The sequence below is a fragment of the Salmo trutta genome, unplaced genomic scaffold, assembly GCF_901001165.1.
Source record: "Salmo trutta unplaced genomic scaffold, fSalTru1.1, whole genome shotgun sequence".
Taxonomy (NCBI): domain Eukaryota; kingdom Metazoa; phylum Chordata; class Actinopteri; order Salmoniformes; family Salmonidae; genus Salmo; species Salmo trutta.
In genome coordinates, this window is record NW_021823043.1 from 388,034 (window position 1) to 405,129 (window position 17,096).

General features: G+C 43.6%; 1 protein-coding gene across 23 annotated transcripts in view; it reads right to left on the bottom strand.

Moving 5' to 3' along the window:
- LOC115188401 (putative homeodomain transcription factor 2) overlaps positions 1 to 15,484 on the bottom strand; it is a 112,977-nt gene extending 97,493 nt beyond the window's left edge. For 16 of the 23 annotated variants that reach the window (XM_029747239.1, XM_029747233.1, XM_029747219.1 and 13 more), the window contains exon 1: positions 15,261 to 15,483. The gene's annotated coding sequence lies outside the window, so the exon portion shown is untranslated. Of the gene's footprint in view, positions 1 to 15,260 lie in introns of all 23 variants that reach the window. The other 7 variants (XM_029747241.1, XM_029747232.1, XM_029747237.1 and 4 more) reach the window with 3 other exon arrangements.
- Positions 15,485 to 17,096: the final 1,612 nt, after the last annotated feature.

Genomic DNA, 17,096 nt, shown 5'->3' on the forward strand with positions numbered 1-17,096 from the left:
GGAGTCGGTCAGGCCCCGTTATCAACAAAGATCTCTCTTTATGGAGTCGGTCAGGCCCCGTTATCAACAAAGATCTCTCTTTATGGAGTCGGTCAGGCCCCGTTATCAACAAAGATCTCTCTTTATGGAGTCGGTCAGGCCCCTTTATCAACAAAGATCTCTCTTTATGGAGTCGGTCAGGCCCCGTTATCAACAAAGATCTCCTTATTCTCATTCACTAGTCACATGCTGTCGCAGTTCAGACAGGAGGATTGGGTTTGGTTGACATCCACTTTGGTCTGATTTGAAAACAAAAGATCAGTTTCTTCTTGTGTCTTAGCTCCAAAAGAATAAAACAAGATGTTAAAATGACGTCAGACTACAGGAAACTATATGCTTTGATCTCCCCCCTGTGATTAGTAAAATCCCTGACGATCCAGATGCCCCTCCCTATATGTCTAGCAGGTCGGGGTGCTTCAGTCAAAATGTATGTCTTACCAAGACTGCTCTATCTGTTTTCAATGCTTCCTGTTAACATTCCTGCTACAACCTTTACTCGCCTAAATGCAGCAACAGGCACAATTTTATGCCAAAATAAGAAGGCTATAAAAAAACGTCATCTGTTGAAAGAATTGGGTGGGCTTGGCCTCCCTAACCTTAAATCACATTACAGAGCGGCGCAACTTCATCACATAGCATCATGGATTCAACAACCGAAGGATTTGTCATGGCTTGAAACTGAGAGTCAATATTGTGATTTCCCTTTACATTGTCTTTTCTTTATAGTAGATCAGATTTCTATTCACAGGATTAAACTAAACTCAATTATTACTCTCACATTGAAGACATGGAGAGAGGTTCAACACCAATATAAACTGAATAATGACATGTGTAGACACTGGCCTATTATTCCCCAACCCAGCCTTTCTTCCTGCTACTATGGACTAGGGGGATGGGAAGACAGAGTGCTTTGTAGTCTCAACTGTTCAAAGGCAAAACATATATAGAATTTCAAGGAATTCAGGAGGAATTCATTATATCCCAAACAAATTTGTATATGTACCTTCAAGTAAGGCAATTCATTGTTACTGATATCAATACAACCTTCAAAACATTGTATTTACACGTCAGAATCACCTGAAGACAATTCAATTCTGAATGATTTTCTTGACAATGTGGAAATTGTATTTATGCTGCAGTAGTTTATGTGCCGGGGGGCTAGGGTCAGTCTGTTACATCTGGAGTATTCTCTTGTCTTATCCGGTGTCCTGTGTGAATTTAAATATGCTCTCTCTAATTCTCTCTTTCTCTCTTTCTCTCGGAGGACCTGAGCCCTAGGACCATGCCTCGGGACTACCTGGCATGATGACTCCTTGCTGTCCCCAGTCCACCTGGCCATGCTGCTGCTCCAGTTTCAACTGTTCTGCCTGCGGCTACGGAACCCTGACCTGTTCACCGGACGTGCTTGTTGCACCCTCGACAACTACAATGATTATTATTATTTGACCATGCTGGTCATTTATGAACATTTTAACATCTTGACCATGTTCTGTTATAATATCCACCCGGCACAGCCAGAAGAGGACTGGCCACCCCTCATAGCCTGGTTCCTCTCTAGGTTTCTTCCTAGGTTTTTGGCCTTTCTAGGGAGTTTTTCCTAGGGAGTTTTTCCTAGCCACCGTGCTTCTTTCACATGCATTGCTTGCTGTTTGGGGTTTTAGGCTGGGTTTCTGTACAGCTCTTTGAGATTTCAGCTGATATACGAAGGGCTATATAAATAAATTTGATTTGGTTTTGATTTGAAACTCCGACCACTAGTACAGAGAAGAGAGAGGAAACTGACCAACCTTTACAGTTAGAGGAGATTATTCATTCAATTACAGCAACACAAATCCCCTGGCTCAGATGGCTACCCAATCGAATTCTACAATAAGTTTTCTGCCAAATTGGCCCCACTCCTGCTTGAAATGTTTGAAAATGCCCTGGATCAGGGTGTTTTACCCCAAACCCTGACACAGGCGTCGATCACACTTTTGTTAAAACCCGGCAAAGATGCATCTGAGTGTGGCTCATACAGACCAATCTCACTTTTAAATGCAGATGTAAAAATATTAGCGAAATTGCTTGCCTCTCGAATAGAATCCACTATAGCAGACATCATATCGACGGACCAGACAGGGTTTATTAAGGGCCGTCACTCCTTTTGTAATATTCAACGTCTGCTTAATGTCATACACCCTCCTGCGCCGTCGGACGTTCCTGAAGTGGTTCTCTCTTTAGATGAGGAGAAGGCATTCGACAGGGTAGAATGGGAATATTTGGCTATAGTGCAAACTTAATTTCCTGGGTCCGACTGTTGTACTCAGGCATCAGTACTTACAAACAAACTTTGTTCACAGTATTTCCCATTATCAATGGCCCCCCGCCAGGGATGTCCAATGTCACCTCTGTTATTTGCCCTGGCGATAGAACCCCTTTCTATTAAGCTAAAGGCCACACCCTCAATACATGGTATCTACAGATGGGGACTGGAACACAACGTTTCCTTGTATGCAGATGACTTGCTTTTATATATCTCCGACCCCGAAGCGTGTGTCCCAGAGGTAGTGGACCTACTGCGTAGGTTTGGTGTGTTTTCGGGCTATAAATTGAATTTCTCAAAAAGTGAATGCTTTCCTATTAATGAATTAGCATTATAATTTCCACGGGATACTATTCCATTTCGTATGTCCAAGTTTGGCTTTAAATATGTAGGGATCAACATCACCCATACCTTGTCCTCCCTCCATGATGAGAACTTTACTCCATCTCTGAAAGTCCAGTTTAAGTGTGTTAATCAGGGGAGTATTCTCCATTTTACTTTAGCTGGTAAAGTGAACTGTATCCAGATGAATGTGTTGCCCAGATTTCTGCACTTGTTCCAATGTCTCCCTCTTTTTTTACCAAAGTCTTTTTTCACTTCAGTGGATAAGTTTCTATCTTTTTTTCTATGGGAGGTGGGAATTCAAGAATCCGTAAAGCATTCCTCCAGAGAGAGAGAACCCACAGAGGACTAGCCCTTCCTAACTTGATGTATTATTACTGGGCAGCGAATAGACAAAAGATAATTTACTGGCTTCACACCCCAGAAACTGACTGGTGTCAAACAGAAGCCTTCTGCTGTTTCTCCTCCTCTTTGTTATTCTTAGTCACTGCCAATCTCCCTCTTTCAGCTTCGCGCCACACATCCAATCCAATTGTTGTCAATACTTTAACATTTGGACTCAATTCCGTCAACATTTCAAATTCTGTTATTTCTCTATTCAAGGTCCTATATGTAATAATCCCCTCTCACCTCCAGCCAAACTAGATTCAGCTTTCAGGCTGTGGCAGAGGAATGGCCTTACTAAGTTTACTGACCTTTATATAGATGGCACCTTTGCGATGAAGACATCGCAATCAAATTTCATCTACCCCATTCAAGTTTATTTAGGTATTTCCAAATCCGACAGTTTATTCGCACTCAAAGCCCAACCTTTCCAATTCTATCACCCGGATCGGGTCTGGATGCCCTTTTGAAAACACCTATTCACCTGAAATAGTCAGGCTGATATATTTTGACTTGTATTGAAGTAACATTGTTGTATACTTTTGTTTTGTTTTCTGATATGTAGCACCGTTTATTTTCTGATATGTAGCACCGTTTGTTTTCTGATATGTAGCACTGTTTATTTTCTGATATGTAGCACCGTTTGTTTTCTGATATGTAGCACCGTTTATTTTCTGATATGTAGCACCGTTTATTTTCTGATATGTAGCACCGTTTGTTTTCTGATATGTAGCACCGTTTGTTTTCTGATATGTAGCACCGTTTATTTTCTGATATGTAGCACCGTTTATTTTCTGATATGTAGCACCGTTTGTTTTCTGATATGTAGCACCGTTTGTTTTCTGATATGTAGCACCGTTTATTTTCTGATATACACAATGACTTTGCCTTTCCTTGTAAATGGGTTTGGAGGCATTCTGGGAGGGGGGGGGGACAAAAAGGGGATGTAATCTTTCATTCATTGTGAATAAAAACATTATATAAATAAATAAAAAATGGATTGTAACAAAAAATGACTGAGCCGATTACTCCTATTGACGAGATGATTGAATTACTTTACCAAGAGGAAAACATTGGAACCGTTTCAAATGTTTATCACAATATCCTTAACATGCAAATATTGTGTTTAGATAATGTAAGGAAGGCATGGCAGGTTGAATGACAGGTGCAGCTATCAGAGGACAGCTGGGGGAATATATGGAAAACACTGTATAAAGCCCCTATATGGAACCAAACAAGGGACTTTCAATTCAAAGTACTATATTTTTTTATGAGCTCTGATAAACTTCATTAAATGAAAAAAGGAATATCCCCTACGTGTTGAAGGCAGTGTGGACAAATAGGTACTTTATCACATATTTATCACACATTTATCACATATACTTTGGTACGGTCTGAAAATCCAGTATTTTTGGTGGGAAATTCTCCATGTTATTCAGGACATCACAGGTATTATTGTTCAACCAGACATGTCATCTCCTCCTGGGTATTATTGATCAACCAGACATGTCATCTCCTCCTGGGTATTATTGTTCAACCAGACATGTCATCTCCTCCTGGGTATTATTGATCAACCAGACATGTCATCTCCTCCTGGGTATTATTGATCAACCAGACATGTCATCTCCTCCTGGGTATTATTGATCAACCAGACATGTCATCTCCTCCTGGGTATTATTGATCAACCAGACATGTCATCTCCTCCTGGGTATTATTGATCAACCAGACATGTCATCTCCTCCTGGGTATTATTGATCAACCGGACATGTCATCTCCTCCTGGGTATTATTGATCAACCAGACATGTCATCTCCTCCTGGGTATTATTGATCAACCAGACATGTCATCTCCTAGGTAATGTTCCTGTGGATACACTCCAATCCTCTCCATTTAAATTGATAGATTATCTATTAGCAGAAGCAAGGAAATGTGTAACAGAATGCTGGAAAAATAAACATGCACCCTCAAATGAACATGCACCCTCAAATGAACATGCACCCTCAAATGAACACGCACCCTCAAATGAACACGCACCCTCAAATGAACACGCACCCTCAAATGAACACGCACCCTCAAATGAACACGCACCCTCAAATGAACACGCACCCTCAAATGAACATGCACCCTCAAATGAACATGCACCCTCAAATGAACATGCACCCTCAAATGAACATGCACCCTCCCGAGTGGCTCAGCGGTCTAAGGCACTGCATCTCAGTGCTAGAGGGGTCACTACAGACTCTGGTTCGATCCCAGGCTGTATCACAACTGGCCCTGATCGGGCGGCGCACAATTGGTCCGACTTCGTCCGGGTTAGGGGAGGGTTTGGCCGGGGTAGGCCATCATTGTAAATAAGAATTTGTTCTTAGCTGACTTGCCTAGTTAAATAAAAATATGTGGTTAGGTCTATAGAGGGAACCTGCTGACGTGGAGAGAATTACATCAACCTTGCAACATAGACAGCAGAGGTATGGTGTCTGGTCAGACTTCCTGACATATCATACTTCTGTTATTTCTGGGGTTTATTTTTGTTTATGTTGTTTATCTGTGGCTTTATCCAAATTGTATTCTTATTCAGACTCTTTAAAGATGTGCTCTATACAGCCAAAATGTTCCCTTAACATGAATGTAATTCTGCCCCTTTGTTTTATTTATTTAACTAGTCAGCTAAGAACAAATTCTTATTTACAATGACGGCCTACTGGGGAACAGTGGGTTAACTGCCTTGTTCAGGGGAACACTGGGTTAACTGCCTTGTTCAGGGGAACAGTGGGTTAACTGCCTTGTTCAGGGGAACAGTGGGTTAACTGCCTTGTTCAGGGGAACAGTGGGTTAACTGCCTTGTTCAGGGGAACAGTGGGTTAACTGCCTTGTTCAAGGGAACAGTGGGTTAACTGCCTTGTTCAGAGGAACAGTGGGTTAACTGCCTTGTTCAGGGGAACAGTGGGTTAACTGCCTTGTTCAGGGGAACAGTGGGTTAACTGCCTTGTTCAGGGGAACAGTGGGTTAACTGCCTTGTTCAAGGGAACAGTGGGTTAACTGCCTTGTTCAAGGGAACACTGGGTTAACTGCCTTGTTCAGGGAACACAGTGGGTTAACTGCCTTGTTCAGGGGAACAGTGGGTTAACTGCCTTGTTCAAGGGAACAGTGGGTTAACTGCCTTGTTCAAGGGAACAGTGGGTTAACTGCCTTGTTCAAGGGAACAGTGGGTTAACTGCCTTGTTCAGGGAACAGTGGGTTAACTGCCTTGTTCAGGGGAACAGTGGGTTAACTGCCTTGTTCAGGGGAACAGTGGGTTAACTGCCTTGTTCAGGGGAACAGTGGGTTAACTGCCTTGTTCAGGGGAACAGTGGGTTAACTGCCTTGTTCAGGGGAACAGTGGGTTAACTGCCTTGTTCAGGGGAACAGTGGGTTAACTGCCTTGTTCAGGGGAACAGTGGGTTACTGCCTTGTCAGGGGAACAGTGGGTTAACTGCCTTGTTCAGGGGAACAGTGGGTTAACTGCCTTGTTCAAGGGAACAGTGGGTTAACTGCCTTGTTCAGAGGAACAGTGGGTTAACTGCCTTGTTCAGGGGAACAGTGGGTTAACTGCCTTGTTCAAGGGAACAGTGGGTTAACTGCCTTGTTCAGGGGAACAGTGGGTTAACTGCCTTGTTCAGGGGAACAGTGGGTTAACTGCCTTGTTCAGGGAACACATGGGTTAACTGCCCTGTTCAAGGGAACACTGGGTTAACTGCCTTGTTCAAGGGGAACAGTGGGTTAACTGCCTTGTTCAGGGGAACAGTGGGTTAACTGCCTTGTCAGGGGAACAGTGGGTTAACTGCCTTGTTCAAGGGAACGTGGGTTAACTGCCTTGTTTCAAGGGAACAGTGAGGGTAACTGCCCTGTTCAAGGGAAACAGTGGGTTAACTGCCTTGTTCAGCAGGGAACAGTGGGTTAACTGCCCTTGTTCAGGGAGACAGTGTGGTTAACTGCCTTGTTCAGGGGAACAGGATGGGTTAACTGCCTTGTTTCGAGGGGACAGTGGGTTAACTGCCTTGTTCAGGGGAACAGTGGGTTAACTGCCTTGTTTCAGGGGAACAGTGGGTTCACCGCCTATGTTTCAGGGGACCAGTGGGGTATAATGCCTTGGTTCAGGGGAACAGTGGTTTAACTGCCTTGTTCAGGGAACAGTGGGTTACTGCCCTTGTGCAGGGGGAACAGCGGGTTAACTGCCTTGTTTCAAGGGAACAGTGGGTTAACTGCCCTTGTTCAGGGGAACAGTGGGGTTAACTGCCTGTTCAGGGGAACAGTGGTTTACCTGGTTAACTGCCTGTTTCAAGGGGAACAGTGGGTTAACTGCCTTGTTCAGGGGAACAGTGGTTTAACTTGCCTGTTCAGGGGAACAGTGGGTTAACTGCCTTGTTCAAGGGAACAGTGGGTTAACTGCCTTGTTCAGGGGAACAGTGGGTTAACTGCCTTGTTCAGGGGAACAGTGGGTTAACTGCCTTGTTCAGGGGAACAGTGGGTTAACTGCCTTGTTCAGGGGAACAGTGGGTTAACTGCCTTGTTCAGGGGAACAGTGGGTTAACTGCCTTGTTCAGGGAACAGTGGGTTAACTGCCTTGTTCAGGGGAACAGTGGGTTAACTGCCTTGTTCAGGGGAACAGTGGGTTAACTGCCTTGTTCAGGGGAACAGTGGGTTTAACTGCCTTGTTCAGGGGAACAGTGGGTTAACTGCCTTGTTCAGGGAACAGTGGGTTAACTGCCTTGTTCAGGGGGAACAGTGGGTTAACTGCCTTGTTCAGGGGAACAGTGGGTTAACTGCCTTGTTCAGGGGAAACAGTGGGTTAACTGCCTGGTTCAAGGGAACAGTGGGTTAACTGCCTTGTTCAAGGGAACAGTGGGTTAACTGCCTTGTTCAGGGGAACAGTGGGTTAACTGCCTTGTTCAGGGGAACAGGGGTTAACTGCTTGTCAGGGGAACAGTGGGTTAACTGCCTTGTTCAGGGGAACAGTGGGTTAACTGCGTTTGTTCAGGGGAACAGTGGGTTAACTGCCTTGTCCGGGGAACAGTGGGTTAACTGCCTTGTTCAGGGGAACAGTGGGTTAACTGCCTTGCTCAGGGAACAGTGGGTTAATGCCTTGTTCAGGGGAACAGTGGGTTAACTGCCTTGTTCAGGGGAACAGTGGGTTAACTGCCTTGTTCAGGGGAACAGTGGGTTAACTGCCTTGTTCAGGGGAACAGTGGTTAACTGCCTTGTTCAGGGGAACAGTGGGTTAACTGCCTTGTTCAGGGGAACAGTGGGTTAACTGCCTTGTTCAGGGGAACAGTGGGTTAACTGCCTTGTTCAGGGAACAGTGGGTTAACTGCCTTGTTCAGGGGAACCAGTGGGTTAACTGCCTTGTTCAGGGGAACAGTGGGTTAACTGCCTTGTTCAGGGGAAACTGGGTTAACTGCCTTGTTCAGGGGAACAGTGGGTTAACTGCCTTGTTCAGGGAAGGCGTAACTCCTTTCAGGGGAACAGTGGTTAACTGCCTTGTTCAGGGGAACACTGGGTTAACTGCCTTGTTCAGGGGAACAGTGGGTTAACTGCCTTGTTCAGGGGAACAGTGGGTTAACTGCCTTGTTCAGGGGAACAGTGGTTTAACTGCCTTGTTCAGGGGAACAGTGGGTTAACTGCCTTGTTCGGGGGTACAGTGGGTTAACTGCCTTGTTCAGGGTAACAGTGGGTTAACTGCCTTGTTCAGGGGAACAGTGGGTTAACTGCCTTGTTCAGGGGAACAGTGGGTTAACTGCCTTGTTCAGGGGAACAGTGGGTTAACTGCCTTGTTCAGGGGCAGAAAGACAGATTTTTACCTTGTCAGCTCGATCTAGCAACCTTTCGGTTACTGGCCCAACACTCTAACCACTAGACTACCTGCCGCCCCTAAAGACAGCAAAGGTATGTTGTGTATGTATGGTACATGTTCTTTATGTGCTCTTCAATACAAATGTAGAAACATAAAACAAAAGCTACTGCTGTTGTTTACAGCCACAGTATAAAACTCTAGGCTACATCTGAAATGAATCCAGTTTATTCATATCAAATGAAGAGGCTACATTTTGATAACAACATTTCTGTCTCTGTGTTACTGATTTAAGGCCAAGTGACTAAAAGTGAATGTAGAAAAAGATGACAAGGCCATTGACGGGTGGGTTGTTGAGCAACGAAAACCATACGAGCTCAACCGTGGAGCACAACCAGCGGGCTTGGCTGAGAATCAAAGGATTGTTCACAACATGGAAACTATATATCCTCTTCAATTCTTTATTGAAAACATAAATACATTTGCACAATGAGCACTTGTCTCTTAAATGCGTCGTTACAGTTGTTGGTTAGCTAGCTAGCTAATTTTATCCATATTAGCATTGACATGACATGAGTCAAAACCCCTGAAAACAAGACATGGTATCAAGAACAAGACACAATGAGACTAAATGAGTAACCTAGGATTCCCTACATGGCAGCTTCTGGTCCTTGTTGCTATCTGACCGTCCAGGATCGTAACAAAACAGACTTCTGCCCCTCGACGAGACGAACATCGTTCTCATGACGTTGTCAGCCATCCCCTCTATAGTTACTGGTCTCTTCAAGACAACACACACAACATGGTCTACAGCAAAATGACAAACTGCCTTAGTTTGGTCAATGTGGATGATAATAGATGTATTATAGACTTACAAGACAGCAACTTGCTGCTCATTGATAGAGTCTGCTGAGAGTCAGTCAATGGGTTAGCCAGAATACAGTAGACCACTGTCAACAGTCTAGTACGAGTGCCTTGGCTTCTCTAGCTACTGAAAGACAGACAGAATTATCAAACACTACTGACTGTGAGAGCTGGACAGACAGAAAGACAGACAGCCAGAAAGAAAGACAGAAAGACAGCCAGAAAGACATCCAACCAGCCAGAAAGACAGACAGCTAGCCAGACATGGGTAAAACAGTCAGTCCCACTCAGTAGCCTTCACTCATCCAACAGATTTTCATCAGACAGACAGTCGTACACATTGAACTGAGGGACGTGACTGAAGTCCCCCGTCTCCTCACACCATGACGGTTCCAGTAGATGAGTGGTTCAGACCAGGGCCAACCGTCTGTGGGAGAAGAGAGACTGTGGTGTTATACAGCAGCCCAAACCAACACAGCTGTGTGGTGCAGAATAAACCCTGACAGGAAGGAGCTTCCACTCCAACTACAATGGACCAATGCACATCCACACACAGTCTGACAGACTCAAATGAACATGTAATGGTACACTGTTGGTACACTGGGCAGAGAGGTCTGTAGACCTAGAGGAGACAGTGTAGAGACACTGGTACACTGGGCAGAGAGGTCTGTAGACCTAGAGGAGACAGTGTAGAGACACTGGTACACTGGGCAGAGAGGTCTGTAGACCTAGAGGAGACAGTGTAGAGACACTGGTACACTGGGCAGAGAGGTCTGTAGACCTAGAGGAGACAGTGTAGAGACACTGGTACACTGGGCAGAGAGGTCTGTAGACCTAGAGGAGACAGTGTAGAGACACTGGTACACTGGGCAGAGAGGTCTGTAGACCTAGAGGAGACAGTGTAGAGACACTGGTACACTGGGCAGAGAGGTCTGTAGACCTAGAGGAGACAGTGTAGAGACACTGGTACACTGGGCAGAGAGGTCTGTAGACCTAGAGGAGACAGTGTAGAGACACTGGTACACTGGGCAGAGAGGTCTGTAGACCTAGAGGAGACAGTGTAGAGACACTGTAGGTACAATGTACCCATCATAGGGGGAACCCTTATCGTGACTAACACACACACACACACACACACACACACACACACACACACACACACACACACACACACACACACACACACACACACACACACACACACACACACACACACACACACACACACACACACACACACACAATAGTGGAAAGGAGGTTACAGGAAGCTAGTGCCATCAAATGAAAAACCCTTATCATGTAGGAACAGAGACAGACATGGTTGAGAGAAGAAGCACAAAGGATTGAAGGGAGAGGTCTGGCATGAGGCTGAAGATACTAGACAGGCCCTACATTCTCTAGATTCAATCAATTAACTGTAGTGTTGTCACTCACAGACAACAGCATGGAGCTTGTAACGCCAGGGTGGTGGGTAGAGGTCGACCGATTATTGGAGAACCAAAAAAAGCCGGTACCGATTAATCGGCTGATTTATATATATATATATAAATATATATACAAATTATTATTACAAATATATATATATATATTTTTTTGTTGTAATAATGACAATTACAACAATACTGAATTAACAATGAACACTTTTATTTTAACTTAATATAATACATAAATACAATCAATTTAGTCTCAAATAAATAATGAAACATGTTCAATTTGGTTTAAATAATGCAAAACAAAGTGTTGGAGAAGAAAGTAAAAGTGCAATATGTGCCATGTAAAAAAGCTAACGTTTAAGTTCCTTGCTCAGAACATGGGAACATATGAAAGCTGGTGGTTCCTTTTAACATGAGTCTTCAATATTCCCAGGTAAGAAGTTTTAGGTTGAGGTTATAGGAATTATAGGACTATTTCTCTCTATACCATTTGTATTTCATATACCTTTGACTATTGGATGTTCTTAGAGGCACTATAGTATTGCCAGCCTAATCTCAGGAGTTGATAGGCTTGAAGTCATAAACAGTGCTGTGCTTCAAGCACAACGAAAAGTTGCTGGCAAACGCAGGAAAGTGCTGTTTGAATGAATGCTTACGAGCCTGCTGCTGCCTACCATCGCTCAGTCAGACTGCTCTATCAAATCATAGACTTAATTATAATAAACACACAGAAATACGAGCCTTAGGTCATTAATATGGTAAAATACGGAAACTAGGATTTCAAAAACAAAACGTTTTTTCTTTCAGTGAAATACGGAACCGTTCCGTATTTTATCAAACGCACGGCAACCCTAAATCTAAATATTGCTGTTACATTGCACAACCTTCAATGTTATGTAATAATTATGTAAAATTCTGGAAAATGAATTACGGTCTTTGTTAGGAAGAAATGGTCTTCACACAGTTCTCAACGAGCCAGGCGTCCCAAACTGCTGCATATACCCTGACTCTGCCCGCACTGAACGCAAGAGAAGTGACACATTTTCAGGCACCGCATTGATTATGTGCAATACAGGACAAGCTAGTTAAACTAGTAATATCATCAACCATGTGTAGTTAACTAGTGATTATGTTAAGATTGATTGTTTTTTTATAAGATAAGTTTAATGCTAGCTAGCAACTTAGCATGGCTCCTTGCTGTCTGCACTCGCATAACAGGTGGTCAGCCTGCCATGCAGTCTCCTCGTGGATTGCAATGTAATCAGCATCCAAAAATGCAGATTAGCGAATGATATGAAAACTTGAAATCGGCCCTAATTAATCAGTCGACCTCTAGTAGTGAATGCGATTCCCAGGACCACCCATATGTAAATGTATGCACGTACAACTGTAAGTCACTTTAGATAAAAGCATCCTCCACATCAGGCCTCCTCCACATCAGGCCTCCTCCACATCAGGCCTCCTCCACATCAGGCCTCCTGCCCATCAGGCCTCCTGCCCATCAGGCCTCCTCCACATCAGGCCTCCTGCCCATCAGGCCTCCTCCACATCAGGCCTCCTCCACATCAGGCCTCCTCTACATGGTATATATTATTATATAGTTATGAGCAGCTAGATAGACTCACTAGCCTACACCCAAAATAATATGAAAAAAGTTACTGTGTCCTTTTTAATGAATAACAGATGACATTGAAGACTGCATTACATTTCATGTTGAACTATCTTAACAATGTGCTCCTTGTCACTCATTTATGCCAAACATGAACAATGAAGTGGACAAAGGCACAAACAGATCTGAGACCAGGCTATAGAAGGATACAACAGATCTGGGACCAGGCTATAGAAGGAGACAACAGATCTGGGACCAGGCTATAGAAGGAGACAACAGATCTGGGACCAGGCTATAGAAGGAGACAACAGATCTGGGACCAGGCTATAGAAGGAGACAACAGATCTGGGACCAGGCTATAGAAGGAGACAACAGATCTGGGACCAGGCTATAGGAGGATACAATAGATCTGGGACCAGGCTATAGAAGGAGACAACAGATCTGGGACCAGGCTATAGGAGGATACAATAGATCTGGGACCAGGTTATAGGAGGAGACAACAGATCTGGGACCAGGCTATAGAAGGAGACAACAGATCTGGGACCAGGCTATAGGAGGAGATAACAGATCTGGGACTAGGCTATAGAAGGAGACAACAGATCTGGGACCAGGCTATAGAAAGAGACAACAGATCTGGGACCAGGCTATAGAAGGAGACAACAGATCTGGGACCAGGCTATAGGAGGAGATAACAGATCTGGGACCAGGCTATAGAAGGAGACAACAGATCTGAGACCAGGCTATAGAAGGAGACAACAGATCTGGGACCAGGCTACCAATGTACTACTAGGCTACCCCAAATACATCACTATAACATTAGTCATCATCACCTAACAAGGATCCACCAGTGTGGATGTACATGTGATGTACACAGAATGTCTATTGTTAGTCTACAGTGTCTGTGGTGATTTGTCTCTACTACAGATCTGAATCTGTCAACATGATAAAGAGTTGGTGTTGGCTATGCAAATAGCCAGTGGCACATCCTGTTCCTCAACTAGCTCCTTCCAGTTGATTGACTGTATCTCTATGGCTGCGTTCACACAGGCAAACCAATTATGATATTTCCCCACTAATTGGTCTTTGGTAACCCTTTCTTTGGATCGTCCATCTGTATATGCTCTAGAGACTATCAGTAACATTTAAACTAACTATCTACTAAGCCTAACAGTAACCCTTATCCTATCCCTGAACTTAACCCTTATCCTAACCCTGAACTTAACCCTTATCCTAAACCTAGCCCTAACCTTTATCCTAGCCCTGAACTTAACCCTTATCCTAACCCTGAACTTAACCCTTATCCTAAACCTAGCCCTACCCTTATCCTAAACCTAGCCCTAACCCTTATCCTAACCCTGAACTTAACCCTTATCCTAACCCTGAACTTAACCCTTATCCTAAACCTAGCCCTAACCCTTATCCTAACCCTGAACTTAACCCTTATTCTAAACCTAACCCTTATCCTAAACCTAGCCCTAACCCTTATCCTAAACCTAGCCCTAACCCTTATCCTAAACCTAACCCTAACCTTTATCCTAGCCCTGAACTTAACCTTTATCCTAAACCTAACCCTTATCCTAAACCTAACCCTAACCCTTATTCTAAACCTAACCCTAACCTTTATCCTAACCCTGAACTTAACCCTTATCCTAACCCTAACCCTTATTGTAAACCTAACCCTTATCCTAAACCTAGCCCTAACCCTGAACTTAACCCTTATCCTAAACCTAGACCTAACCCTTATTGTAAACCTAACCTTCGCAAGCAGTTGCTTATCAACAGATAGTTTGTTGATAGTATTGACCATCTGTAAACCATCTACAGATGGACGATCCAAATCATGTGTGATCTGGTCAGTGAAAAGGCACAGAGCAAACTAGACGAAGTGATGATAAACGTCTTAGTAACACAACTCTATTACTGTATTATTATCTGTATGTGTATCATGCCATGGGTATTACTGCAGTGGGATTGTAGACTAGCTGGCTGTACTGAGCTGTTTAGTGGGGGTTGGACGGTGGAGGAGGGGAGACAGTCATGCATATTGAAGGGCCTGTAGGGGGTCAACATCTGATCTCAGCTGGGCCCAATCTCCGATGCAGCCAGATGTTCATTGAGGCGAGACATCCATGGGGCTGTCTGGTTAGCTAAACATGTGTTACTAACAGACTTGCTAAACCTGTGTCAATTCTCTCAACGCTTTCTCTCCAGACTCCACTCTTTGGGCTCAAGTGGATCACATTCTAAACGTTACGGATCCTGGCATGCGTTTGTAAATCATTAGTTAACGTTATATACTTTTGTAATCTGTCAAGCGATACAATAATTAGCTAGCTAGCTGGATGATTTAGTGTTTTCAAACAATGCTCAAATCCGCTAGCTCACGTTTAGCATTGATGACTCAAAATAGCTGGCTGGTGAAATGCAATCAAATGAAAATAATGCACGTCTCGTTTCTTACCTCGTTGACTCGGTTGCTGCAGACCGGTGATTTTATCAATATTGGGACGTTATCTATATGATAGTCTTCGATTCACCGTTTGGCTGATTTTGAAGTGATCTCTTTTCCCTTTCTCTCGCTGACCTCCAATCCGTTTACTGTATAAATACATCCAGCTTGTCTAGCATCTAGCCGACGTGGACGGTATATGTGCGCAACTTAGTTTATGGCCAACCATGTATCTATCAGTCAAGCATCATTCTCAGCTTCTGTTACACATCATGGACGACACGCTTTTTGCCCATTGAAACGCACAATACGTTCATTTTACTTAGATAACAACAATAAAGATAAACATGTGAGTGTATACAGTGTCATTTCCTATAGTGCCTCATTATTTGACATGATGAGACTTTCCTGAGTCTATTCTTGTGGTGAGTTATAGTTACCTGGTTCCCAGTATTTTTAGCTAATATTACACTCCTTGTAGAACAAACACCATGTCATTTATTTGATTTATTTAACCTTTATTTTATCAGGGAGTCATACCAAGGCCAAGGTCTCTTTTACAGATGAGCTCTGAATTACATAATTTACAAAAAATACACACCTCAAAATATAAATACAAAATGCAAGCAGAAAGAAAAACATGGTCATAAAAAACCAACACATGAATCAGTAATGAGGTCATGTACCGAAGAACCTCTAAAGGAGAGGAATGTTGGCTGACAACCAGTCTAAGTTATAGTTACTAGCACACAAAAAACTAAAGGTTGAACAACTTCATAGAGCTTTACTGACCTCTAGTGGTGTTATAGCTGAAATGCCGGTATTTGTACTTTTGTGTTTATGTGTTTATTATGCCAAGGCAGCAGCTACTCTTCCTGGGGTCCAACAAAATTAAGACAATTATACATTTTAAAAACATTACAATACATTCATAACAGATATCATAACATATTAAGTTTGTGCTTTCAGGCCTCTACTCTACTACCACATAAATATAACACAAAATCCATGTGTACATGTGTGTATAGCGTGTATCAAATCAAATTGTATTTCTCACATGCGCCAAATACAACAGGTATTCACATGCACCGAATACAACAGGTATTCACATGCACCGAATATAACAGGTATTCACATGCACCGAATACAACAGGTATTCACATGCACCGAATACAACAGGTATTCACATGCACCGAATACAACAGGTATTCACATGCACCGAATACAACCTTACAGTGAAATGCTTACTTACAAGCCCTTAAACAACAATGCAGTTTTAAGAAAATCCCTAAAAAAGTAAGAGATAAGAATAACAAATAATTAAAAATCAGCAGTAAATAACATTAGCGGGGCTATATACAGGAGGTACCGGCACCGGTGTCGAGGTAATTGAGGTAATTATGTACATGTAGGTAGAGTTATTAAAGTGTCTATGCATAGATAATATCAGAAAGTAGCAGCAGCAAAGGGGGGGGGGGGGCAATGCAAATAGTCTGGGTAGCCATTTGATTAGCTGGTCAGGAGTCTTATGGCTTGGGGGTAGAAGCTGTTTAGAAGCCTCTTGGACCTAGACTTGGCGCTCCGGTACCGCTTGCTGTGCGGTAGCAGAGAGAACAGTCAATGGCTAGGGTGGCTGGAGTCTCTGACAATTTTTAGGGCCTTCCTGGTATAGAGGTCCTGGATGGCAGGAAGCTTGACCCCGGTGATGTACTGGAACGTACGCACTACCCTCTGTAGAGCACTACCCTCTGTAGAGCACTACCCTCTGTAGAGCACTACCCCTCTGTAGAGCACTACCCTCTGTAGAGCACTACCCCTCTGTAGAGCATTACCCTCTGTAGAGCGCTA